Here is a 13567-nt window from a genome sequence, read left to right as displayed (position 1 = left end):
TGTATATAGAGTGTTGAGTGTAGACTATCTTTCCAAGAATTTTGCCCAGACCTAGCAGGATGGATATTGGATGGAAGTAAGTGGTATAGGTTCATAGGTTCATAGGTTGGTACTAGGCTATCAGCCCTAGGGCCTATACAAGCCTAGCCATAACAATTCCCTGGCTATTTCTTCCCACATTATTTGGGTTGGCTTGCTTTGGGAGGGATTTAATTAGAGCAGTTTTTTAAATCTCTGGCATGATGTTTGTATGAGGAAGAGATTGTATACGTGGGTGAGGGGAAGACATGCTCATTTGCCATGATATATGAACCAACGGTTTATGCTGTGAAATCCAGGAGAGGTGTCAGTGGAAATATTTTCAAGTAGAATAGAGACTTCTTTGGGGCATATGTATTTGAAGTGGAAGAGGGGAATGAATAATGGTGGGGTGGGCAATAAATCCTATGAAACTATTGATGGGAGTTTCCTAATTTTTTTATTAAATCTTCTGGAGAAAGTTTCGTTCTACCATATTGAACGCTGTTCATATACAGGGTATCACTGGGAAGTGTTCTTCCTGTAAGTAGGTTAACCTCTTTCTAAAAATGTTTGGGAATTGTAAGAGGGTAACTTGTTTCTTTGTTTAGAGAGTTCGTTTTTGCCTTCTGATGGACTTCTTGGCTAGGTTATGCAAAGACCTTTCTGTCAGGAACTGCTTCATGAACTTCTTGCAAATTCACATGCATTACTTCAGTAATGCTAACCATTCGATTTTGCCTCTTTTATTCCTTTTTCTTTTGTCTTCAGTCTTTCAGTGTCTTCTTAAGTGAATCCTTTTACTTTTTAATTCTGTAAATATCAGACTGAGTGCATTTATCAGGGGTTTCCCCCGATCCCCTGTGATAGTGGACCATTTCCCAGTAGAGACAATCCAGTAAATAAACCATTAATAAAATAACTAAAAGCATTTTCTTCTTTAACATTACAATTTTCTCAAGCTGTGATTTTGATTATTTCATCACTAACATCTTACCTTTCTGGTTATTTGACTGAATTTCTACATTATGTACAACAGTAGCCCATAGCTTGTGCTTCTCAAGTTTCATGTATCTATACCATTTCCATATTCAGCACTATTTTGAATGTGCTTAGAAACATTAAATCTGGATCAGATGATGGGTTTCTGTGATATGCTTTTTGCAAATACCACTAATGTCCCTCTTAATTTATCATCCAAGTTTTGCACCAAATTCACATTTCACTGCACACTACTTCATCTCAGCAACACACTGCATTATTATTCCATTGACCTTCTATTCACTCTTATCAATAGTCTGGGTTCAAAATGTCCCTTCAACATTTCATTGATTTGCTTGTATTTTTTTGCTCTTACGTTTCATTAACTGAACCAAGTCTGAATGTAGCCCATACGTGGAAGCTGCCACCAGACTGAATATTGTTGCCACATACTAATCTTCAGAAGAGTCATTCACTGTACATAACTGTTCATTTCTCTCTATTTTCTGCTGACTATTACTTAATAGTTATGTTACACTTGTCAGTTCTTCACAAGAAGGTCATCCCTCAAGTGTGCAAATACTATTATTAGCATTGTCATCACTTTTGTAGTGAGAGAAGGAAACTACAAAAGCAGAGGGGAAAGAAAAAGGTATTGAAAAGTGTAGAAAGAGAAACTGATAGGAATATGTAAGAGTAAATAAGCTATGTAGTGGAAAAGTGGAAGAGAAATATTATTAGTAATAATGAAGTTTATGTCTTTTTTTAGTCTTTCCAAATGTTTAAGGTTTCCATTACTGCTACAGGAATGGACCCCATTCATAAGTTAAGATATGATTAAAGTTCATCAATTTAGTATTGGTTCAACCTTTGATGCATCCAGCATTGCCTCCTTTTGCAGTTCACATGGAATTGCATGCATTTATAACATATTTAAATATGCTCAAAATTAATTTTATTAGCTCTTTTACTCCTGCTACTGTTGGAACTATCTGACCAGCTCTTGTCCAGATTGGTCAGGTATTAGCTTGCATGTCCTGTGATTTAATGACTTTATGGCTCCCAGTGTGCCAGACATGATAATCATTAGAAGTAGCTATTTCAGTGAAACTGAAAATATGTTCCTTTTTTATCATATCTGTTTTTCTTCGTTCTACTTTTTTGACTGTCAGTATTGGATGATTTACAGTGGGAAAAAAGTACCAATAAAAGAAATGAAACGCACAAGAAAATAAGTAATTATTAGTTTATACTTCTTTTTTCAAAAGTAACTTGGGCATGCAGTATGTACCAATGTAAAATTATATTAAGGTAACTGTGAATGATACTTACTTCAGTCATGATTTGTAAGGATAACTGTTATATCAGGTTATTTCCTTTCATTTTTAGGCATTCCCATTGTTAGTGGGCTGGTTTGGTCCTATTCCTTTTGTATGATGTTCTTCGTCTCCCATTGCTGCAGTCCTGACATAAGGGTATTCTGCTGCCCACCATCGGCCCGAATACCAAAGGGCTAGAACCGGCGTCGGTCATCGGCGCTCGAGACTGACATCAGTACATGCCAGTACAAATGCGCATGACCGACGCCATAACCTCAGTCTTTCTTGCCGCATGGTCCCTAAGCAGAAGCAGCATTTGCAAGTGCCGTTCGGCGTTCTGGAATTGTCGGTTTTCGAGTTTCAGACCGGAGACCAAGTTGGGCTAAGTACCCCTTTGGGGACATTTTTGTCTTTTCTTGCCTCAGTATTGACGGATGTCAGAAAAAGTTAATAACTGTATTTCTTGTGGGAAACAGATTCCTCATAGGGATTACCATTCACTCTGCATTCCTTGTTTAGGGCCTGAGCACGACGTTGTTGGGTGTCGCTTTTGTGCTACTTTTAACAAACGTACTATTAAACGTCGGTTAGACTGTGCTAGGCTAGTGTTTGGTAAACGTTGTAATTATAACATGCCATCAGATTCTCCGGCGACTGGTTCTTCTAAGAACGCAAAGAAAAGTCTTTGCGGTCCAAACAGGATGAGGCGCCACTCCGACGCCGGTTCTGTAGTACCACTGGCTACTTCAGCGGCTCCTTCTGAAAGTTTACCTGAGTCTCAAGGGGAGCCTTTGTTACTGCAGGAAGTGGCTTCTCCTGTGTTAGGCCAGGCTGAGGGTGCTTCTCTGATGTCAGTGATTCTCTCCCCTCATAGGGTAGTTAGGCCTCCTCCTTCTCATAGCAAAGCCCATTCTAAGTCTAAGTCTGCCCCTGTTGGTGCGTGTCCCCAGGGTCCAGCTCCTAGGAAACACATGTTAAAGATGGCTGAAGATTTGATTACTTTAATTAGGGGTTCTATGCCCCCCCCCCCTGCGAAGAGGCCCAGGGTAGAGCCAGAGTTGGAGGGTTTGGTTCAGTCTTCCAATGAGTCAGATTCCTCTGTAGAAGAACTTCAGGATTTCCCCCCCATTCTGATTCGAGGCTGAGGACTCTACTCCCTCTGCCCCTCCAGAAGATTTTTCTTTCTCTGAGACTTTGCATTCCATGAGGGAACATTTCAAATGGGAGGGCCAGGACTATTCTGATTCCCGTAAAAGACTGAGAGAATTCTTGTTTTTGCCTCAGCATAGGCCCTTGGCTATTCCCCCTGTACTGGATGTTGTTCAGGATGTGTTTTCTGAGGCTGCCCTTAACCCAGATTCTCTGCCTCCTGCCCCGGTTAAACCAGACAGATACTACAGGGTTCCGGAAGCTCACAAGTACTTATATAAGAGTCCTAGGGCTGATCCAGAAACTATTACTCAAGGCCCCAAAGGGGTTAGGGCTTCTGTGGTTAAGAATCCAGTTCCTCTGGACAAGGATGCTAGGCCCTGGATAGGTGGGGTAAAAAACTGTATATCTCTTCTACTTTGGCTATGAGAGCTTTAAATTGTCAGTTTCATATGCTTCGGTATCAAAATTATTTGCTGGGCCAATTGAAATGTAAAGTAGATGCTTTAGCTGAAGGTATTGAATGTAAGGAGCTTCAGGATTTAGTGCATGCTTCAGACCAAGTTGGTAAGCATTCTTTGCAGTGTGGTTTTGATGCTTTACAGGCTTCTTCCTGGGTGGCTGCTACTAGTTCAGTCATTCGTAGGCATGCTTGGCTTAAAGATCAGACCTTGTCAGAGCATGTTAAGGCTCGAATTATGGATGCTCCTCTACAATCTGATGTTCTTTTTGGTCCTCCAGTAGAGTCAGTTTTGAAAAAAATGGAGGAAAAAGCTAAGTCTATGCAGACAGTTAAGGATTTTTTACAGGTTCAGCCCCCTAAGTTCAGTAGGAATTGGCCTGCTAAGGGTTGGTCTTTCCCCTCTTCGGATTATCAGTCTAGGGGCAGGTCGAGGCGAGGTAGGGGTAGGGCTTCCTCTCAGGGCCCTGTTACTTCTAGGTCTTTGAGTTCTTCTACCCCTTCTGCTGGGGAGGGCAGGGGTCAGTCCTTTCGGAAACAGACCCAATGACCCGTGTCTTCAGCTGCCGGACTCTGCCTTGCTGGCAGCCCCTCTGGGAGGAAAACTGAGATTTTTCAAAAGGAATTGGCATTTGGTTACCCAAGACAAATGGGTATTGGACATAATAAATCAAGGCTACAAATTTTATTTTCACACATTCCCTCCTTTCAAAGGTATGCCGGATGTGCCTCGTCAGTAAAAACTGGAAGCGCAGACTCAAATTTCTTCTCTGCTTCAGTTGGAAGCAATACAGGAAGTACCTTCTGCAGAAAGAGGCACGGGGTTTTATTGCAGTCTTTTCTTAGTGCCAAAGAAAGGAAATACTTGGAGACCAATTCTGGACTTGTCCATTCTAAATACCTTTCTGGAAATTCCAAAATTCAAGATGTTAACACTGCAACAGCTGTTACCTATGCTGGGCAAAGATCAATGGATGGTGACTCTGGATCTCAAAGAGGCCTATCTTCACATTCCTATCAGGCCCAGTTGCAGGAAATTCCTGAGGTTTCGGAATGGGAATTTGCATTATCAGTTCTCTGCATTGCCCTTTGGCTTGTCTACTGCCCAGGGTATTCACGAAAGTCCTGGCTCCAGTAATAGCTTTTCTCAGGCTAGCAGGAATTCAAATTTATCCTTATCTGGACGACTGTTTGATTCTGGCTTAAGGCAAGCACGAACTTCTTCAACATCTGCAGTATGTAATGACAGTTTTCAGATGCCTAGGGTATTCTGTGAACGAAATAAAGTCCAGTCTAGTACCCTCACAAGAGATGTGTTTTCTGGGTGTGAAACTGAATACAGCTGCTCAGATGGCATTTCTTACCCCGGACAAACAAAGGAATCTTCACCTATACTTCCAACAGCTATCAGTAATGTCCAGGCTGACTGCAAGGACAGTCCTTCAAGCCTTGGGGTTCATGGCATCTTGCATTCTAGTACTTCCCAATGCCAAACTGCATATGAGGAAGCTACAATGGTATCTCAAGAACGTTTGGACTCAACACTGCCACGATTTGGACACTGTCATTCGGATCCTACCTTGCATTCAGAGAGAATTTCTGTGGTGGGCTCAGGAATGTCACCTAAACAAGGGGCTCTCTGTGACCCAACCAGAGGCAAGTCAGATATTAACGACAGACGAGTCAGCCTGGGGAGCTCATTTCAGAGGAAAATGGATTCAAGACCTTTGGGCCCCAGAGCTACTTCACTTGCATATCAACATGAAAGAGATGCTGGCAGTTCAATTTGCCTTGGAGGGATTCAAAGCCTACTTCAACCAGGACTGGTGTTGATTCGAACAGACAACACGACGGTCATGTGGTACATCAACAAGCAAGGGAACTCATTCTTACCCTCTTTGCAGACAAGCAATGCTGTTGTGGGAAACTGCTTTGAATCTGCACATCACTCTTCGAGCACAGTTTCTGCCAGGAGCACAAAATTCTTTAGCAGATGTTCTGAGCAGACAGATTGTGTATCCTCACGAATGGAAATTGGACCCTCAGGTATTTCTTCGGTTGACAATGGCTTGGGGAACTCCGGACATAGATCTGTTTGCTTCTCCTCTGAATTTCCAACTGCCACTGTTTTGCACAACGCTATTTCATCCGAAAGCCTGGAAAATAGATGCACTATCCTTCAGTTGGAGCAACCTTCACGTGTATGCTTTTCCTCCTTTGCCTCTTCTTCCACAGGTGCTGTTGAAAGTCAGGAGGGACAAGCCTTGCATGATCCTTATAGCACCGGATTGGCCTCGTCAGCATTGGTACCCTCTGTTGAGGAGCTTGATTCATGTACCACCTTGGCCATTGCCACAGATTCCTCATTTATTGTCTCAGGAGAACAATCATTTTCTCAATGTCAGGGTGCACTCCCTGCGCCTGACAGCCTGGCATTCTGTTTTAGAGAAGGAGGACCTTCAGCTCCCTCAACAAGTTTTGGATGTTATTTTGGAAGCCAGGCATCCTAGTACTCGAAAAGTTTATGCTGGTAAATGGAAGAGATTTTTTCTTTGGAGTTCAGCTAAAGGCTTTGATGTCGAATTGCCTAATTTGAGTTGTACATTGCAATATTTGACTGTTTTATTGGACAAGGGTTTGTCCTTCTCTTCTGTAAAAGTGCATGCTGCAGCTATTTCTGCTCACTATGATTGTGACCCTCCTTTATTTTCACATCCATTGGTTAAACAGTTTCTTAGAGGGGCAAAGAATATCAGACCCCCGGAGAGCTCCTACTCCTACCTGGGATCTTAATTTTGTTTTGGAAAAGCTGACTCTGCCTCCTTTTGAACCTGCAGCTACAGCTGAATTGCAGTTCTTGTCTTGGAAGACTGCTTTTTTGTTGGCTATTACTTCTGCTAGAAGGGTATCTGAATTACAGGCCCTCATGGCAGTGGAACCTTTTCTGATTTTTCACAATGACAGGGTTTCCTTAATCCTACTTTTCTGCCTAAAGTGATTTCTAATGTGGCATTGAACCAGTCTATACATTTGCCTACTTTTTATGCTAACCCCCAAAATGACGGGGAAAAAGTTTTGCATTCTTTGGATGTACATAGGCAGTTGAGGTATTATTTGAGCAGAACCAAAGAGTTCAGGAGTTCTCAACAATTATTTGTTTCTTTTGCTTTGACTTCACGAGGGAAAGCTGTCTCGAAACAAACTATTTCCAAGTGGATTAGCCATTGTATTGCTTTTTGCTACTCTCATCATGGTGAGGATGTTCCAGTTGGGATCAGGCCTCATTCTACTAGGGCTACGGCCACTTCTACTGCTTTTTTGAGAGGGGTAGCTACTGAAGACATTCTAGAAGCAGCTACTTGGAGTTCTGTACATACCTTTACAAAGCATTATCATTTACCTCTTTATTCTAGGTCTAGGGCTGGGTTTGCCACTGCAATCTTACAGGGCATGTCAGCAGCTCCTACTGCTATTTAGTTGACCAGCCTCCCTTTTCCGTTGCTCTGGGATTCTACCCTTATGTCAGGACTGCAGCAATGGGAGAGAACATAGTACAGTTTTGTACCTACCATAAATGTAGATGTTCGAGGATCTCCATTGCTGCAGTCCAACCCTCCTTCCCCCTTTTTCTTTTTAGGTTGAGGTTTGGGTGGTGGTTTTTTTTTGCATTCTGACGTCTGAGGCAAGAAAGACTGAGGTTATGGCGTCGGTCATGCGCATTTGTACTGGCACGTACTGATGTCAGTCTCGAGCGCCGATGACCGACGCCGGTTCTAGCCCTTTGGTATTCGGGCCGATGGTGGGCAGCGGAATACCCTTATGTCAGGACTGCAGCAATGGAGATCCTCGAACATCTACATTTATGGTAGGTACAAAACTGTACTTTTCTTTTTTTTTTTTTTTTTTAAGAAAATTCTTTGTGCTTGAATAATAGCTTATGCACCATGCTTTAGATACTAGAATGTTTTTAAATAGCTGATCAGCCTGTTGGGAATCACCCATCCTCCTTCCAGTATCAAACCCTTTTATCTTGTCCACAGAGGGAGCAAATTATTATACTCCTTAACCTTCTTTTTATTAATTTATTTTGAATTTGTTGACTGGGGAAGATTCCTGATCACAACCAGACCAATTTCAGTCTAAGACCAGACGCACTTCTTGTGCGACTAATAGTAAAGGAAAAGCCTGTCGGTCAGTAAGGATAGCAGAACAGCTTACTGTCCAAGATCATGAAGTACAAATAGGGTACATACATCTAGTCATCAACTACTGGTTTGATTCTAGCATTTTCAACTTTGTAATGCATACATAAAATCACTTACTCAGTCCATTTTCAATGCCTCCCCAAACAGGCATTTTAATTTATTTTATTCTGTAAACCAAGATTCAATAAACAACAGAAACTACATTAAAAAAATCACATAAAAAGATTTTGTAGGATTTTGCAGAAACAGCAACATCCATAGATCCATGAGTTTACATTTTTAAAAAGCCTCTTGATTGTGAGCAGCTGGCAGAAGGGGGAGGGGAGGGAACAGCTTTCTACAGTAGGAACTGATCTTTTCAGCTAGTATCCCTTCAGGAAAGCTTTCATCTGGGCACTGTTTCCATCTCTTTTTCTGCAAAGCAGGTAAAATGAGATTTTTTATTTGGGGAGCGGGGACATAGAGATTATGTGTTTACAAAAAACAGCGGCATTCTTTCAGGAATGTAACACTGAAGTGGGAGGCAGGGCTTGAAAAATGAGACTGTGACACTGAACAGAGGTCATAATAATCGGAGTTAGTCTGCTGGGGGAAGGGCCGCTTCACTTACAGAATGTATTCTGAACTGTACCTGTGACAAACAGGGTGAGTAGAGTTGTCACGAAATTTAAATTAATGCATGATTTTCAGTGTGGTAGAGAAGACAAAATACTAATAGGAGACTTCAGGCTGCACTCAAGCTTGTATGAGCAGGGAATATTTCACCACTAATTTGTGTTAACTCTGTATAAATTGTGAGGGAGTAGTTAACTTTGTAAAGAAATAATGGCAATCTATATAAACATGGCTAGAATAAAACTGCACGACTCTGGAAAACCTGCATATACACTGTTGGAGACTAGAGACTTCACTGCAAGATAATCCTTAAGGAACTGAACATTTTAGAACTAGGATGGAGACCGGGAATTAGGATTCATTTTCCTTTTCAGGAGTGACAGATGGTAGGAGTGGACAGCACAGTGGAGTAAAGTAGCAGTAATGTGTCTTGAGTATCCAAAACTTTATCCATGTTAGATGTCAGTGTGGGATTTTGCAGTGATGCTAAAAACTGACTTATGAGGAGAGGGTTCAGTTTATATAGCAATAATAATTCAGAACTAGATAAATGTACCTGACAGTATAAAGATGTATTTGTCAAAATGTATATGAGATTAATATTTTTTATCTGTGCATGCATATGTGTGTGTGTATGTGTGTATTTCTGCGCACTTATGTGCATGTCTAAGTAATTTTTTTTAAATTGTTTCTCTCTGAACATATATATATATATATATATGTATGTATATTTTATGTATGTATATGTATATATATATATATATATATATATATATATATATATATATCTATACAGGTTCTATTCATAAGATCAAATGGCCAGAAAGTAGAATAGGTTAGTTACTAGCATTGTTTGTGTCTTTCGGCTTTTCCCAGTTAGGGGTCGCCACAGCGGAACTCCAGTCCGCTAATGATTGGCAGTAGATTTTTACGTACTGGCTTGCTGGGCCTAACGCACAACCTTCAACGAAGGAACACCCATTCACGCATGTCGCTACACAGAAGACGCTCTGAGAATCGAACGGGCAACATCTAACTGTGAGGCGACAACGCTACCGCAGCACCACCACCGCAGTAGGTTAGCTACTAGCATGTAATAATGAAACTGAAGAAAAAAGCCTGTGGCTGGCTTGCTTTGGAGGGGTTTAATTAGAGCAGTTTTTTTAAATCTCTGGCATGATGTTTGTGTGAGGAATAGATTGTATACTTGGGTGAGGGAAAGACATGTTCATTGCCATGCAGTACAGTGTGAAATGAGATTTAGTCCTGTTCCCACTGAAGTATGATCTTGGAGTTGGTATTTATAAGTAGCAGGGCCTGTGAGGGTGTAGGGGTAGTGAGCTTAACCTGCATAAAATATGTTTAAATATGTTTTTTGTGGTTTTGAGTATCCATTTTTTGGGATCAATGTTTTTTTCTCTCTCTCTGAATACATAAATACACACACACACACACACACACACACACATATATATATATATATATATATATATATATATATATATATATATGTATACATATACATATATAAGTATATATAGAAATGAGGAATCTAGAAAAACAGTGTTAAAATTCATGGCGATTCTTTTTAAATAATGAGTTTGCTTATTGAGAAAGTTCTGATTGCACATTTCTGTCAGCAGTGCTAATGTCATATGTGTGGTCTTCTGTGCCATTGGCTTTATCATTTGCAGACTGACAAAATGGCTTACCAACTTTCTTTACCTTTATCATAATATCTGTATGGAGAACAGTTTATTTTAATTTACGTCCTTGCAGATTCTTGCATTTGGTATAGCAGTGACATTATTACATCTACTTTCTTAGAGGAATGTACAAATTCCCATTAGCCCATCTCACGTAAGTTAAAATTTCTTAAAGTTCATGATAAAAAAGTAAGTTATTACTGAACTGGTGCAGAAGCAGATTCAGCCACAGTATGTCTGATAAAATGTGAAATGTTTTGCTTTAATCACAAAATGCTTTCTTTCCACCATAATATTATAGTGTCGGTCTATATTAGATACTTGAACGTTTGAATGCTCGACTACCATATGTTCAACACCATATGATCGAACTTGCAAAAGTTTGAATATCTAATAAAAAATAAATAAACTATGCAAAACACCTACCTAAATGATCTAAGCAGGGGGGCAAGCCCCCCTGCACCCCCCACCCCCCCGTTCTTTAATTATACCAACTCCGAGATCGCACTACAGTGCAGAAAAGGGAAATCTTCCCATTCCGAGCTGTATGGAGATCTCCGTTCAAATATTCAAAAATCCGATCATATGGTGTCGACCATGTGAGATTCGGAATTTTGAATGTTCAAACATTCAGTATAGACCCATATTATAATTATTGTCTGTCTTATTAAAGACACTAAATACAGACCAACTGTTTATTGTATGTTTATTTTTTGGGTGGAATGCTGATTCACATGGACCAATTTCAGACTCACCCTCGGAGTAGAAACTGAAGAGAAGTCAGATCAGTAAGACTACTCAAATCAAAGTTATATTGCAATGTGAACAATAGTAAAATGACAAAGAGAACATTAGTATAAGAAAATAGCACAGTTTCTTTAGTAATTGCAGTTTATATTGTTTTAACAGTATAATAAACCTATCTTACTTAGTGTAATTTACAAAGTTGATGTGGAGGGCTAGGGATAAGGTGGGGAATAATAGCTAAAGGAGTAAATGTAGGGAGAGAAGAGGCTGATAGTTTAAGGAGTTAGGAAGGATGGAAGGTAAAAAAAGAGGAAAATATATATGTGTATATATATATATATATATATATATATATATAGAGAGAGAGAGAGAGAGAGAGATAAACAGATATGTGCACAGCTTCCTAACTTTCAGTCAAAGCATGTGACTTTAATTAAAAATTAATCTTACCGAGAGCATCAACAAATCACATTGGAGACTCTCTAAAATCACCAGTAGGAGAAACATTGAAATAAAAACTTAACAAGGCTGCACTATTCAACTTGTACAGCACTAAACCTGAACAACTTTATTATAAGCTGACCTTGGCAGCTGCTTGCTAGAGCATTGGTGTATGTTACTATAATATGCTGTATTGCAAGTTTAAGCCTCCCACAAGGTTACACTTTTTAATAGTATTCTATATGAGGTTCTGTTTGATGATATGTTCATGTTTAATTATTTAATTTTTAATGTTTTGTTTTATTATTTCATTGTTTATTTTATGTTTTCTATGGGTTTTATGGTGATTAGTGGGATTTCTTGCTTCATACCAGTAAATACCTTGTTTGTTTTACCTGTGGTAAACAGCTATATGGTTCAGTCTAATTTACTTATGTTTTTTTGTTTCCCTTTTTCATGATTTTAGAGTGTCACCAACATGACTTGACAACTCTTTCTGTATGATAAACCTTCGATTAAAGAAACATGTTTTGATCATATGTTAAGAATCTCAGATTAATATATATATATATATATATATATATATATATATATATATATATATATATATATATATATATATATATATATGTAGTAATCCTGACGAAGGAGAATACCAACACTTACTAAATCTGACAATTAAAATTTCTGAACACATAAAAACGACAAAAAAAAAAAATACCCATATTCCACATTTGTGATCCATTTAATTAAAAAAAAAATAAGAATATGAAACACTGAAAAATCTAACAAAACTATCAAAGAATCATAGGGGTACAAGAAAACTGAGTTTTATGATCATTTACATTTCACCAGTACCCACACTTACACTGTACCTCCTTTTTCAAGGAGGGCTATGGCAGTGAAGCCAGAAGTGAATTTGTGAATGATCATGAAGTCATCCAGGTCATGCATGAAGAAGATAAAGTCTGCTTCATTTGCCATGGAAGTCAGTACCAGCAGCAGGGAAGGCACTGTGTAATGAACCTATCATACTCCAAAGTTTTATTTATTCGCTGATGAATTTTTAAATCCCTAGTTCTGGTATTAGTGTGACTGTTTGGTTTTTGGAGATACAAGAGATCCTGGACCATTGGGATCATAATAGCATGGAAGACAAGGCATATATCTCCTTTCAGAAGTCTAAAGGATACAAAATAAATAGACATTGCTTCCAATCATTTCTGGTCGTTTAGGGGTTTAAGCCAGTGATCTTATTATTTAGGAACCTCTGGGGTCTTTCTAGTTGTTTGATATGCCTAGTGAGGTATATCCCAAAGGGGACATTGTATTCAGTAATTGGCCTAATCAATGCTGAATATAAGGGGATAATGACTTCTTTAGATCTGGATGATATTCACTTGGCAATTGGCTGTGTTAAATAGAAGTACTTCCTGATTACTGTCTTTACACGATTGTCAAAGGTAAAGGCGTTATCAGCCCAAGATCTAAGGTATTTAATAACATTCTCATTGTGGAATGGGGTATTGTTGGCACTATATTCAGACATAATTTGTCTAAATAGTTTTACTGTCGTGGAAAGTTTTTTTATTTTTTTATTTTTCAGAAAATAAGGTGCAAGTTTAGGAGTTAATAGCAGGTATAGGGTTAGGGTTAGCTTTGACCCCTGCTCCACCTTATCATAAGTGCTGATCCTATCTCTGTCTTTGCCTCTGCCCCAACCCCAATCCAGCACCTTATCTTCCAAAAAAAATACTTTCTCTGAAAGCACCATTACAGTTGACAACAGGACACATACCATACATAAGATTCATGCACAACAACAACAACAAAGCTATCCAACTGCTTAGCCCTTTCCGTAACCCAAATCCATAAACATTTGCACAAACTCACAACTCCTATCACCAAGGATAGCGACCTTCTGGA

General features: G+C 39.3%; 1 protein-coding gene across 2 annotated transcripts in view; it reads left to right on the top strand.

The window, feature by feature from the left end:
- Nucleotides 1-8486: 8486 nt before the first annotated feature.
- The window catches only part of LOC122809379 (zinc finger protein 774-like), a 117279-nt gene continuing 112198 nt past the window's right edge, over nucleotides 8487-13567 (top strand). Inside the window, exon 1 of one of the 2 annotated variants that reach the window (XM_044080854.1) lies at nucleotides 8487-8557. The gene's annotated coding sequence lies outside the window, so the exon portion shown is untranslated. Of the gene's footprint in view, nucleotides 8778-13567 lie in introns of both variants that reach the window. The other variant, XM_044080835.1, reaches the window with a different exon arrangement.

Source organism: Protopterus annectens, chromosome 1.part1 (genome assembly GCF_019279795.1).
Source record: "Protopterus annectens isolate FY-2018-M chromosome 1.part1, PAN1.0, whole genome shotgun sequence".
Lineage (NCBI taxonomy): Eukaryota > Metazoa > Chordata > Ceratodontiformes > Protopteridae > Protopterus > Protopterus annectens.
Note: the sequence above shows the minus strand (reverse complement) of the source record. Positions and strands in the feature narration are given on the sequence as shown.